General features: G+C 43.6%; 1 protein-coding gene across 1 annotated transcript in view; it reads left to right on the top strand.

Moving 5' to 3' along the window:
- The first annotated feature begins 2,663 nt into the window (after window positions 1-2,663).
- The window catches only part of ACSL4 (acyl-CoA synthetase long chain family member 4), a 42,645-nt gene continuing 31,181 nt past the window's right edge, over window positions 2,664-14,127 (top strand). Inside the window, exon 1 of the mRNA XM_014258791.2 lies at window positions 2,664-2,756. The gene's annotated coding sequence lies outside the window, so the exon portion shown is untranslated. The remainder of the gene's footprint in view (window positions 2,757-14,127) is intronic.

The raw sequence follows: 14,127 nt of genomic DNA, 5'->3' as shown, positions 1-14,127 counted from the left end.
ACACCACTGAAGCTTGGATGTCAGTCAGTGATGGCTGGTCTGGGGACATGAGTGGACAAACCCTGCAGGCACTGGGGTTCTCCACAGAGCTTCTTGCTGTGGCACACAGGCCAGCATGTTCAGGGCCAAGAAGAGGTTGACGAAGTTGGTCCCACGGCTCGGTGAGATCTCCAGCAGGGAGGGCATAAAGGGAGAAGAGAGGGAGGAGCTACACTCAGCAGAAGCACAATCTGAAATACCTGAAATCCAGGTGGCAGCAAGGACATGAAGTCTGCAATAAAGAGATGGAAACTCTGACTTCTTGGAGATACTATGAACCTGGAAAATGTGAGACTTGTCAACCTAGAAGAGAGATGAGTAAGGTAGTAGTGCAAGGAATCTGTATTACAAACTTGTGAAACAAGGAGTGGCATGGAGAGAGGTAAGAGAGAACGGTTAACTAATGCAAACATGATGGGACATCATATGGAAATACCAGACAGAAGGCATGGAACATACAGAAGTGATTTCCAACTAGCATGAACATAGACTGTGGAAAGATATCAAGCTGTAGATGCTGGAAGCTTATAGAACTAAGAAAGCAATTGGATTTCTTTTCCATTGTCTACCAAGAGCAGAAACAGGCTACTTCTAGCTAAAGGTCTCGAAGTTGCACAAGTCCTCATCTTCCCAGGAGATGGCCAGTGTTGAGAACAGCATTGTGCTCTACCTCAGGCATTGCTCTCATCCACTGTGGCCATTCCAGTGCTTTAGCTGGCTTAGGCACAGGACATGCTTCCTTACCCACCAGCAGGATACATCAAGGTAAATCTACACTCAATTCAAAATCTAAGATGATAAGAAGTACAAAATAGCTGGAATAAATGAAAAGTAGATTTTCTTGCCTATTTACTGTTTATGGCAAAGATTTTAAAAAGAGGCTGTGTCAGTGTTGTAGTTAGAAAAAAAATTGTTCGGCAAGTCAGTTTGCCGAACCTTTTCTATCTATTTAGAGAGGTTAAATCAGAAAAGTAATCTGCACGAAACAGATACGTGTTTGTATCTGGGCATCTTGTGCAATCCAGGTTCTTTTACTAGTGATGATGTGACATTAAGAATGTCAGGAAAATTAATCCACAAACACCAGAAGTTTATGTCCAAAAAGGAAACAGAGGAATCCTTTTACTTTATTCAAATAAAGGGAGAGGCCATGGGGCATTCCTCTGGGGTCTCTCGGTTTTTGGAGGACACAGTCTCCTTTTTATCGTAATTTCCCAGCTGCATGTCCCTTCTCTCTTTCTCCATTGGCTGAGGTACCTGACAGGTACAGACTTCCTGGAATGCCTGATACCTAAGACTCCCCTCTAATGCATAATCCTACCTCTTAATTTTTAATTCTTATGGAATTTATGATCTTTCCTGATTGTTTCTTTCATCTTTCAATATCCAGTTTCATTTATCAGCAAACCTACAGTTTGTCTGTAAAGGCAAATATCTTTTTTCCATTCATCAATCAGTGGAATCCTTCCATTGTTTCTTTTATCTCTCAGTGCTAGTTTTGTCTACTAGCAGACCCACAGCTTGTTTGTAAAGACATATCCGTCATTCCTCTCAAGAAAAACAATAGGGTTTGAAACAAAATACAACAAAGTCACAGTATAACAGACCGCCCCAAGTGTCATATAGTCCAAAGAGAGTAAATCCCACAGTGATTTGGCTCAGCCTCTATCCAAGGAAGTGATGTGCTTTTTTGCTTCTCTGAGAATTATTAACTATAACATCCACATTGCATGTGCAGTTGTTGCCAGAACATTTTAGCCTCCTGCAAGGTGTTGACTTTTATGGAAGCAAACTTGTTACCTAATATAGCAATGGCTATGTAATATATGCCAATTTTGTTTTTTCACTCTTTCCCACTCCATATGGAGCAGGGGAGGATCCTGCTGGAATTCTGTTCTGCACAGATGAAGCATGGAATGTTTCCTCTTCCCTTACAGACTATTAAGAAGCAGCATCAGAAGTAAGTTGTTTCGTGCCAGTTCTCTTCTGAAGAAGCCTCAGACTCCAAAAACTTTAAAACCATCTGGCAAACTCTTGCCTGAATTATATGCGTATTCGTAGCCTCTGGCTTTTTTAACTGCACTGTGAGTAATCCCAGTCGCTCTAGTCAGCACTGCTGCTGAAACCTGTTTCTTGTGTTCTGAATATAGACCAAAGGGGACTCCGACGGGACCTGGTGGTCTCCAGACAGGGAGGAGGCAAAACTGGGTTACAAACCTCTGAGCTGTCTGTTCCAGCCTGAAAGATCCGGACTGGCGGTCTTGTGGCTTCCAGCTGGAGCCTGCCCGGGAGGCTGTGCCCGGGGGTCGGGGCTGGGGTTACTGGACTGCCTTTTGCCGTGTGCCCGTAGGTCGGCCTGCTCCGCGGCCTGTTCATAAGCCTCAGTGGAACTGTAAAAACCCTCGCAAAAAGGCCTCGCTAACCGAGCTCTGCCCGAAGCCTGGGGTCCCGTGAGGGGGTGCCCTCACGAGCCTGCGAACCCCGGAGTCACCAGTGCGTGCGTCGGTGGCCCTAATCGGGGCCCTAGGCTCGGGTCCGCGGCCACTCCCGCTACCTCCTAGGCGCGTCATGGTGGCGGAGGGAGGGAGGGAGGATGGAGCAGCACTGGTGGCGGCGGCGCGAGGCTCGCTCCACCCCCGCACCCTCAGCCATTTTAGCAGCCGGTACGGCCGCCGGTAGCGCTGTGATCTCCACCGGCAGCGCCGGGGCTGGGCACGGTGAGTGCAGGCTCAGCGCGGGGGAACGGCTGGTGAAGGGACAGGATGAGAAAGCTGGAATGGAGTGGGGTGAGATAGGATGGGGCAGTGCTAGTCCCGCCCTTGCTGCCCGTCGTCAACATCTGGGGAGGGTCGCCCCGCGCACGAACAGGGGATGCGGGGCTGGCGCTGCCCCTGACGCGGGGGCCCGCGGGGGCTCCCGCCGGGGCGGAGGCGGCCGGGTCAGCTGGGGAAGGGCGAGGGTTACGCGGGATCAGGTGCGTCCCCACAGCCGTGGCTCGGGGGGGGCGCGCCGAGAGGATGCGCCGGAGCTTGGCGTTCCGGTAAGGGCGGGCTGGAGCTCCCTCGGCCGCTGCCCGGAATAGGTGGCGGCGCGGAAAGGCCTGGAAGTGCCGACGGTGGCGGGGGGGAGGGGTCGGGCGAGCGGCGAGAAGCACCGGGCCCCGCCCTGGGCCGGGGCTCCGCTCTGGGATTTCCCCGTAGCTCAAAGGCAGCGCCGTCGCCTCTAGCTGTTCCCTGTCTCGCCCGTAGCCCGCGGGGCTGAGCGCGGTCACTCCCGGACCCGCCGCCCGCCACTTTCCCGCAACGCGCCGGGTGGGACCTCATCCCCGGACGCTCCCTGGGTCAGCCCGGGGCCTTTCCCGGTTCTTCGGCGGCGCCCTGGCCTCCCCCGGAGCCCCCCGGCCCTTGAAGCCCCCTGCCTGGATGCAGGGGAGGAGGCTGAGCTGAGGAGATGGGCTGATGCTGATCAGGAGAGGTGATTCACTGCTCAGCGCATGCTTCTCTGCTCCACGTCACAAAAACACCTGTTAAAGGAAAGAAACTGGCTGAATATTTTTGTTGTCCTGTTCCTCTGTGATAAATTTTGCTTTTTGGTGTTCTAGAACATTCCCTTTGTGGATTTCTGAAGCTTGTTAGAGAAGTGCATGTGCACTGCCTGACTCCCTTGCCCTGGCTGCACAGACCTCTCCTGATGCAGTGCTGCTGTTTGCCCAGTCCCTTAATGAAATAATTGTAGTATATACCTTTATAGCATATAACATTTGGGAAAAAAAATAAATGTGAGACATTTATGTTAGGAAAAAAAGGAGTGATAGGACAAAATATTTCAGTGAAGATGTTCAGTAAATACAGAGGTTACAGAGAGCTTTGGTGTCAAGGAATGTTTTATAGAAGTTAAATGGACAGTTAAAGTCCCTTATGGTGGTAAAAGATGATTGTCAGGGTAAGGATAATGTTGGTCCTTGCTTGGGTACTCTTTGCGTCTTGGATTGTGGCATAAAAATAAGAATATTATGTATGTTGTCATTTACTATTATAGACAAATTTGCAATTGTAGCCTTGCCAATTTCAAGTGCAAAAATGAACAAAGAAAGCTACAGGTGGACCTTGGAAACATACAGTGTTTTTTCTTTAATTTCTGCTTTTTGAATCTTTGGAATTTGTCATCTCAGACTAACTGCAGTGATTAAAGACATGGATTTTCTTTTTCCCTAAGATATGTTTAAGATTTTAATGTCTCCAGTCCTTACACCCAATTAAAAGAAAGGTAGCAAAGTTCCGCAGTCTCTTGACAGGATGTTTGGTTTAATGTTTTATTTCTTCTGCTCTTTGTGCATGGATACAAAGTTTGTATTTTAATACAATTCTACAGAAGTCTTAAATATTTCCACATAAAAGTTATTTTGGAAACTATTTAATGCATTTTTAACATAGCTCTCATTTTTTTGTATTTATCAGTTCTTCCATCGTTGTCTTAAATGACAGAATTGTATAAACTTGAAACAGACAATTTCCCCCGGGACCCTCCTATGGTGGACAGTTTCAGGAGGTGTTCATTATTTAGGTGTTTGCATCTCATGCACACTTAGCTCATGTGTTACCTTTAATGCCCTCTGGAACATGCACTGCCAGTGACGGTGCTGCCCATTCACTGCTCATTGAATAATCCAACAGCAGCAGCTATAAACTTTCAGCATAAGAAGTTAGCAGAGTTCAGCAGATCACACCTTCTCCTAATGCAAGGGTGATGCTTCAGTCCTTTTATAAAACTAGAGAAACCACTTCTGAACTAACTACTAAGGCAAGGCTTTGCATGCAGATATATGCCAGGTGATGTTATGATATAAAACTAATAAAATAGGCACAGCGTATTACACTGTTTTAAATTAAGTTAGTACTCAGATACCAAACAGTAGCCTGAGACAAGTAAACATGCAAAATATATTGAAGTTAATGATAAATAGAGTTAGGTAGTTAATATGACAAATTAATGAGTGCTCTTTTATAAGAAAACCCTTCTGAGTAAGGCGTTGCTTAAATTAAAAAAGAGCTGGAGTTAATCATAACAGGAATTTCATTGTATACTCAAGCGTGTGGTCACTGTGGTCATTTGTTTTCTCAGAAGAGAATGAAGTTGAATAGAAGGAGGAAAGCAATTTCCTGAGAAACAGAATTTACAGTTTTGTTCTGTTTATTCCTAGATTAGTTTGTTATTTAGATGGTACAACATCTTCAACCTTTTTTGTGGAAGGCCTATCTCAAAAGTTGTCCCCACTGTTTAATTTTACTACCTTCTGGAGTAGCTGCAGAGTGACTGCTTCGGTGTTCATCTTTGTTCCATAGTCTCCTCCTCTCCTCCCTGTAACTGGGATTGCTGCCCTTCGCATTTCCATTTGGAATAGACTAGCTGTATGGAAGGGAAGGCTTAAGAAAGTTTTTCTCCTCTGTTGGTAGAGCTGTGTTTACAGTGGATAGGGATTATTTTTGCTGTTTGCAACTTTGCTGTTGTTTCATTGTTTTTTTGGTTGGGGGAGGGGGAGGGAAATTATGATTGCCTGTAATCTGCTGATGCACCTTGAGCTGTCTCTTTCTTCAAAACGTTGAGCTCTGTAGGTAGACACGTACAAATGAAGAGTTCAGCACTGGTTATTCCTTCTGTAGCCACTCACTAAGGGTAACTAACCTGTGTTATGCTGAAAGTAAGGCACACTGAAGGGGTGTGACAGGTTTCTTCTATGACCTGTGGTGCCCGTGGATGGGCAGCCTAGCAGCATCAAGGCCCTCTCTCAGACTGCTTTGTGGTGTGGGTGGTGTGTGGGGAGGACCTAGCCTTCATCCTGGACACGCTGGAGCTGTGAGCTGGTTTTGCTTGTTTTATATAGACATGAGCTAAAAGACATTGTTTGGAAAAAGGTTTGGACAGTGGCCAGCATTGCCTGTGGTTTCAGTTTCCTTCTCTGCAGAAAGTACCTAGTGTGATCTGCATTGGGATCAACAAAAATGGTTGGGCCGAACATAAATAAGCTACAGCAGCTCTGCTTTCCCTGCCCCACTTCTTACCAGGGTTATCAGTTCCTACCTAGCACTGCATATGAAGTGCACTTATAATCAAGATACAGCTTCGATTGGGTGCTAGGTATTCATAACATTATTTACCTGACCAAGTGTGTGAGACAGAGGTTAGGAATGAGCAGTGGGGGTGGAAATTCTTCATGCTGTTGTTTCCCTAAACAGGCAGCCTGTCTCCTGTTTACTGTGCTGCTGCTGGCCTGTGCTCCCACAGCCTAGAGTAGCTTCTGAGTCAGGACTGACCTGGGGCTGGCATCTTTTTTACTGTGAGAACTGTGAGATACTGGCATAGGTTGCCCAGGAGGGCTGTGGGTGCCCCAACCCTGGCAACGTCCAAAGCCAGGTTTGGATAAGGCCTTGAGCCTGCAGAGCTTTGTTACAAGGAATGTGAGTGCAAGGCCTGATGGTACACTTGTCTGGAGACTTATTTAAGATGATCCTAAATATAGCAGAAAATTCAAAGGCATGTTGAACAATTTTTTAGTAAGGAAATAAACAGCACAGGCAATGTTGGGAAATGGAGGAACAGAGCAAGCAAGGAAAGATGACTGTGGGCATGGGACTGGAAGCAGTGTGGGAAGTGTTTTCCTTCAGCCAGCATGTTGCCAGATTGTCAGTTTGTACAGTGGCTTATTTTTAAAGTTTGAGTGCATGAGTTGGTTAGGATGGATGTGAGGTCAGAGCAAATGCTGCTGCTTCAAAAAGTCAGTGTGTAGTTTATTTTCTTTACATTTGGATTAATAGCCGTGTAATGTGAAGGATGTGAAGAATTGTTTTCCTTTTCTTTTTGCTTTAGATAGAACTAAGCACTTAGACTTGCCCCTGAAATCAAAGGGTACTTTTGACCTCAGTAAAGTGGTTTTAAGGAATCCTAGATAACGAGAAATTATTTTCTTTAAAAAAATTTTTGCATGGGTTTTATAGTACAGTTAATTCTAAATCAATGGCTATTGTATGTCCGTGTGTTCACCAGGCTTCAAGATGAGATATCTTTATCTCCAAGTGTCCTGGTTTAGAACAAATTTGGGAGAGAACCTCCAAATGGGGTCTGTCCAGAAAACAAATTCAAATTGCCCCTCCCCCATCTGCTTCAGGAAAAGATTTCCTTGGAGAAAAGTGGGAAAAAATTGTTAATTTAACAGAATTTTAATAATATTAAACAATAAAACCTCTCACTATTCAATGAGATGGCAATTTCAGAAAAAAAAGTCCTTTTCATGGGATGTAGCTCGGCTCGCTCAGGTTCTTATCAGTCCCTCCAGCACTGGAAAGTGCAAAGGCCCAGGCCCTGGTGTGCCACAGGCATGAGCACCTGGGGTTTGTCTGGGTTTTCAGTCCAGAGCAGGTTTGAACAGATCCAAGGAAGAGGGAAAAAAGCAGTCTGGGGAACTTCTCTGCCTCAGCTAGCTAAAAACTAACTAAAAGCAAAGGAGAGCTCTGTCCCACAGTCTGTCAGTGCTGCAGACAACACAGTCCAGGAGCAGGATGCGGGGGAGTGAGTGCTCTTTCTCAACACAAACTGCGTGTGTCTTCTTCCCCCACTTTGGTCTCAGAGCCAGTCTTAAATGTGCAGAACTTTATATGTAACATAAACCAGGCAACTGGGGACACAAGCATCATAAAGCCACCCCAGGACACCAAGGCAGAGGTAAAGTGATTCACCAAGTAGCACAGAATTAAGACTCTCGGATTTAAAGTGATCCAAGGTGGATCCTTAGTTATCACTTTAAGTCCGAGACTCTTATATCTGGTATACTTGAATACTGCTGTTGTTCAGCGAGGACAAAAACTAATGTACTAGGATTTCCTTCAATATATATTGATGTGACTGTTGATTCCCTGTAGCACATTACTGCTTCATCAGTAGAGCATCTTTTTTTAAAAGCATACTTGTGACTTTCCTTTTAGGTTAACAGATTTATATTTCTTTTAAAGTTCTTATTATAAACTCATTGGTCTGGCAATGGCAGCTGTTAAATGTCAAAACTTCAAGCAGAAGATCTGTATGCATATCTGTTTTACTTGAGGCTGTAATGATGCTGCAGCTCATTGCATGATTTTTGCTCATCACTTTTGTTAGAGTACAGGGAAAATGCTCTTATTTCCATACCCTGATGTTTTATAGCAGAGGTGTATAATGGCAGTTAGAATATTAATATATGTATCAATTTAAAAAATAATCTAGGTATGCTTGAAAGACTGTGAAATTAGAAACAAGTTAACATTGCAAGGACAGACTTAAAATAACACATTACATCCCAGTACTTGTTCTCTTACAGCTTGTACTAATTAAGAGATGTTTAAATTATCATTTTAATAACATTGAAGTGGAGTCCTGTTCTAACTCGCCTTACTACAGAAAATAAGATTGTAAGTGAGCAATACCAAGACCGTTTCAGAAATGCTTGGTTGAAGATGATTAAAAAAAATATTTAAACTTATAATAATAAATGGATGCTTTATTTTTAAAGTATCTGTTGATGACACATTTACCCTACCCCCTTTCTTTGTTGTGGTATAAGCTTGGCCAACATGTGAAAGTTTTGACATAAACTAATGGTTATGTTTGGCAAAAATACTCTTAGATCTGTACAGCAGACCTGGTTTTTGTTTGAGTTTTTTTTAAGCTATATTACAAGACAGTGCAACCCATTTTAAAAGAAAGGTAGTATTAGTACAGTGTCTTCTGATGTTTGTTCCACTTGGCAATGCACTTTGCTCAACTGCGTAAATTTAAATTTAAATTGTGCTTAATAAGTGTGACATATTCTAGGAGACTGAGAAGTAGATTGAAGTAACATGAAAGGATGGCTGTCAGGATTTTGTGAGAGAGATGGGACCACTTAAAGACGTTTTAAAGCATGATTTATTATTTTTTTTCTACAGTCTGATGAAGGAGTAAGTATATCTTCACCTTATTCACCAGATGTTCGTGGTCAGTGGTCACAAGACTACAGGTCACAAGGTCTTTTAAGGGTTATCTAGCCAATAAACTAATGCCACAAAAGAATGTTTTTACTTTCACGCCAATAACTAATTATTCTGTTTATACGTCTCTTCCGCAGTGCGAACTTTCTTAACCAATCATATAGTGACACACAAAACTACTTGTTATACCTTAAACTTCTTATTACCTTTATAATTACTTCTATATCTTAACTTTAAAACCTTAAAACTTCTTCCATTTGTCTTGGTAGCTAGAGTGGAGTAGCCTATGAAATATCAACTATTACAACTTAACCTAATGTCTTTCTTCTTAAACTCAGATTCTTACTTATGATTCTAAGTCTGGAAGCTTTCTCCAAGGCCTCAAGTCAAATCCTGTGTCCATGTCTGTAACTAAGCTTGCATTTGCAAGATTTTGAGAGCTTTCTGTGTCTGGAATTCCCACAGATGGCATTTTTTAAAATTGTTTTTGGCACATTATAAGCTACAAAAGGTGCATCCTGCACTACACCTCCACTGAGGTTTTCCTCTGTACATGCAGTGGCTCAGTTTCAGTGGTTCAGTATCCAGTTTATACGGCTGCTTGTTTGGGTGTTTGCTGTGTAACTTTAGAGAAGTAGCTGGAGTTGCAGTAGTGCCTTTACTAAGGTTCCTACTGGCTGCTGCATGGCAGTCTGTGAGCTGTGGGTGCAAGATAGGGCTCTAGTGCTGTCAGCAGTGCCCACTACACACCTACATGTGGTTTGCTATCACTGGGGTTGGGGTTACTGGGGACTGAGAGCTTGAACACTTTAATTTCTGTGCTGAAATTTTTGATCTTTAAACGTTGCAACTCCAAAAAAGTCAAGCATCACATGTTGCTGCTTATTGCATGAAGTGTTTCCTCCCATACCCAAATAATTGTATTTTCAGCCCTGTCTCTGCTCACCTTCTCACTGCTGTAATTTATACATCACTTGTATCCACCCACTCAGCTCATTGTCACAGTAGTCCCTAAAATAGCTGTGTAATTGCCCTTGGTAAGTGACCATTAAACTTTTTTAAGGGCCTTAATTGCAGAAGTCCTGCTCACAGGAAAAAAAATTGGCATAGAGAGGAGCTGAATAAATTATAATATTTAAAGTGTAATTATAATATTGAATGTGTAATACCACAAAAAGCATTTATATTTTGTATTTCCTAGTTCAGGTTCTTGGAAAAGAAATATAAAGAAATAACTGATTTCTTCAGAGCACCTAAGGCAGTTCTTTCAAAGCTGCCAGGAAATCTTTGTCACAGTAAGAACAGCCTTAATACTTGCATTAGGTTTGCTTTTAAGAGTCTCCTAGTACAAGTGAATTTTTACTATCCCTCAGTTGCACAGATATTTTTACAGACATATCAGCACAGCAGTGTTTCTATCTGATAGCTTTTCCTGTGATTGTTTTCCAACTTGTCCATGTCCTGCTGGGGCACCTAAAGGCCCCTGTCTACAAATCATTGGACTCTATGCCCAGTGCAGGCAGCTCTCACCACGAGCCAGCTGTAGGCACTGGAGGAGCCTGGTTTCCTTCATTCCATCATCCCTCTGTTTCTCTACAGCACCCACTGGGCATACCAGTTGATTGCTGTGCTTGAGTTTTTTATAGGAGGTGCTCTGCTATAACATAAGAGCTATCCTTTGTGGTTCAGATTAAAATCTACTGATTAGCCTGAAAAAAGTGAATCTCCTGCTGTTTTTTTAAAGACAGAGCTTAAGGTGTGCTGTTTAGAGAGTGAGCAGCCAAGTTGCCCATTCTACATCGAGCTTACTCAGCTCAATAGCAAGCTTCCTATACCACAGTGTTTGATAAAATAAGAACTTTCTCAAAATAAATACATTTTTGTGTTCATGTAGTGAATGCTTATCTGGCTACAGGTCTTGATTGGAAATGTTATAATTTACCAAACAGTTAATTATTTATTATGACTGTTTCTGTGCACTAGGAGCCACTGTACAACTTGAACCAAGAAGTACACTAAGAATTATGTATTTAGATAAACAGTAGATTGTTAATAATGATTACTGTCAGTTTTTCACATGCAGTGAAATACAAAGAGCACTCACTACTGTCAAGTTGGGCAGGTTCTTGTGGTGGTTTTTAGCAGTAGCTAAAAGTCACCAGAATACTTACTCATCTCTTGCTGTGAGATATGGATTAGGAGAAGGGTAAAACAGGCTTAAAACTTAAAAGTAATAAAGAAAGTTTATTAACAGAAGTACAAGAGTAAGAAACCAGAATAAAACTTCCAGAAACCTTTTCTCCCCCCCCCCCCCCAACCTTTTTCCTTTCCCAACTGGTAACATAGAGACAAAACCTGGGTTCTTAAAGCAGTACCAACTATACAATAGTCCTTTTCATCAGTCTCTGTAGGGAGAGGAGTCTTCTGTCATTCCATGGAGAGTTCTCCACAAGAAAACAGTTTTCTCGTAGCTTTTCATTTCCATCCCTGTCAGCTGCCTGGAAAGAAAACCTCTGCTGTCATGCTCTCTTCCCATTTTCACACCACTCAGAGGTGTGTTCATGGGCCATGAACTCCAGGGGTATTAATTTAAAGATGAGTTATTAGAAGGCAAAGGTTCTCTTCATCTGTTTCTATGATAATCTCTGGAAACAGAGGTTTTCTCCTTTTCTCGCTTGGGGCAAAGGGTATTCATCAACTCTCACTTCTCTCTCTCTGCTCAAGCATCTCATGGGATTACAGCTATTCCAGCATCTGCTCAGCTTCATCAATGGATACCTTTGCTCAGATTTACAGTTTGAATAATTGATTCCCCCCAATACTCTTTCATGAAATAAAGGAGTTCTTCAGAACATTATTGTCCATCTCCATGGCTTTACTAAAAGAATATTTCAGCTTATTAAAGCATCTCCTCATTCTCCTTCCATCTGGAGCTTGACTCTTTCTCTTACTGACCTTGATGTTTCATATTGTCTCTTTACATGTTGATTGCTCCCACTTGCCTCTCTCATGTAGAGAGAATTAAGTCTGCAGGTCTCATCTGTGTAGTGAAAGGGTTAAATTTGGCCCAAGCCGTGGCCAGGTATTCATGATGTCTGACTTCAGCTCTGCAGGCTGCTGGAAGGCAGCGGATGGTTTTCAGCTGTTTTTTGGCCTGGAGCCCTCTTTGCGGGCCATGGTGGGGGAGGTGAGATGTCAGCAGCCATGGCCCAGCCCAGCCTAGGGCTGGGGGGGCCCTGGTGAAAGGCTTCAGCCACCCCGCTGGAATGGGACCTGGAAGGCTTCCTGGGAGGGTCCACAGCAGAGCCTGGCCCGGCCTGGGGCCGCGGGAAGCCCCTCAGTCCCCATCCCCCACCTGGGAGCTACTGGAGTCTGGCCTAGCCTCCCCCCAGGCCACACAGGCCGCGCCGAACCAGAACTCCAATACCTTTCAAGGCCAGAAACAAAAGGGACCAAAAAATTCCAGGGCTTGGGTTTAAAAGGTGGTATTCACAAAGGTGATCTTACTTTTCAGTAGTCCAAAATGCTGTCAGTTCTGAGAACTGGCTATCTATTGGGGTGATCTCGAGCAGAGAAGAAACTCCCAGCAGCTTCTCTCGAAGGAGCCACTTCCATGGGAAGGTGCTTCCCACTTTTTTCCTAAATGCCAAACTACCACAGTATTGAAAGAAATGGGCCAGGAGACAAGACTCCGGTTTGATGCCTTTATTAGGATTCTGCTCTTGGGGTGGGGGGGCCCAAGGGGTTGCTTGCACCACAGCCATTCCCACACTGGCAGCTCCAAGGAGGAGGCACAATTCAGCTTTGCAGCACACACTGCAGAGCTGGGGCTTCTGTCCTCATGAGAGTAACCAGGAGGCCTGTTATTGTGGTTCGTTGTCTAGGGGGGTCAGTCCTTTCCAGTCCTCTTGAGGTCATGGTGATGCAGGAAGATGGTTTCTAAGCAGGCTTAGGTGATGCAGGGAGATGATCTTTCATCATGGCTTACTAGAATATGTTTCCTTGTCCTTTTATTCCTCTGTTAGCTCGTTGTTTTGGTGTCTTGCATGCCTTAGTTTGCATATTACTTGGTTGCACAGCTTCCTGGGAGTTTCTTTGTTATAGTGTGTCACAGCATCCATGGGAGTTGCCTCCTTCTGTGGCATACCTCTCTAATGGGTTCCTTTTGTTAGTTTGATTTAGCCCCCATGGGAGCAGCTTTGTTACATAGTAGCAGGGAAGTAAGGGAAAGGGTACAGGAATGTCTCATAAGAACCTTTAAAACACTTCAGAAACTGGTAAGTAATTAACATTACTAATAACCATCGGAGTAAACAAGGAGTACAACAAACAAGGTTTACAAATGGGATAAGAACATTAACTGTACATAACTAAACACAGTATTTTAACCGGGGTGGATTTCTTGAGAGATTTTATTCATGACAGTATTACAAAGTGCTTGCTCTAACTTCACCCTGTGTAGTTCACCATTTTACTGCACATATTTTTGGCAGGTAGCACATACAGCAGAATGAGTCTTTGCATATTTAAATGTGACATGACACCAGTGTCCTGCCGAGTGGGTAGGGCTGAAGGAAGCTGGTAAGAACACAAGGAGCCTGTGTTGTCCTTGCTGTTAAGTATTTGATACTTGCTGGTGCAAGTATCTGTCTGGAAAAAAAGAAAGGCAAATTGATATAGCTAGTTGGATTTACTGAAAGACTTCACCTTTCTAAGTCTAAGTCATCCATCAGGTACTTTGTTGTTTCCTCCTCAGCAATCATACATACAGTCAGTCTGGAAAAGATCATATTAAGTTCTTTTTATCTAAAGCACATGATAAGTAGAATACACAGTGAGTCCTTCTTCCATTTGTCTTGGTAGCTAGAGTGGAGTTGCCTATGAAATGTCACTATTTCAAATATGCTGGTTCAGTCTGAGGAGCTAGACACAGCATATCGCAGCACACTGAATGGCTCACAGCAAAATCCCAAAAATTTATGACTGAGGGCATTCATCTCATAGCTTAAGCTGACAACTTGGCAACCAGGTACCATACAATCACTTTGGATTAGGAAAATTACTAACTCCTGACCTTCCACAAGTAAAAATT

The sequence above is a fragment of the Pseudopodoces humilis genome, chromosome 15 (genome assembly GCF_049639895.1).
Source record: "Pseudopodoces humilis isolate 2021_Gansu_Grassland_sample_001 chromosome 15, ASM4963989v1, whole genome shotgun sequence".
Taxonomy (NCBI): Eukaryota; Metazoa; Chordata; class Aves; order Passeriformes; family Paridae; genus Pseudopodoces; species Pseudopodoces humilis.
This window is presented reverse-complemented; position numbering and strand designations above follow the sequence as displayed.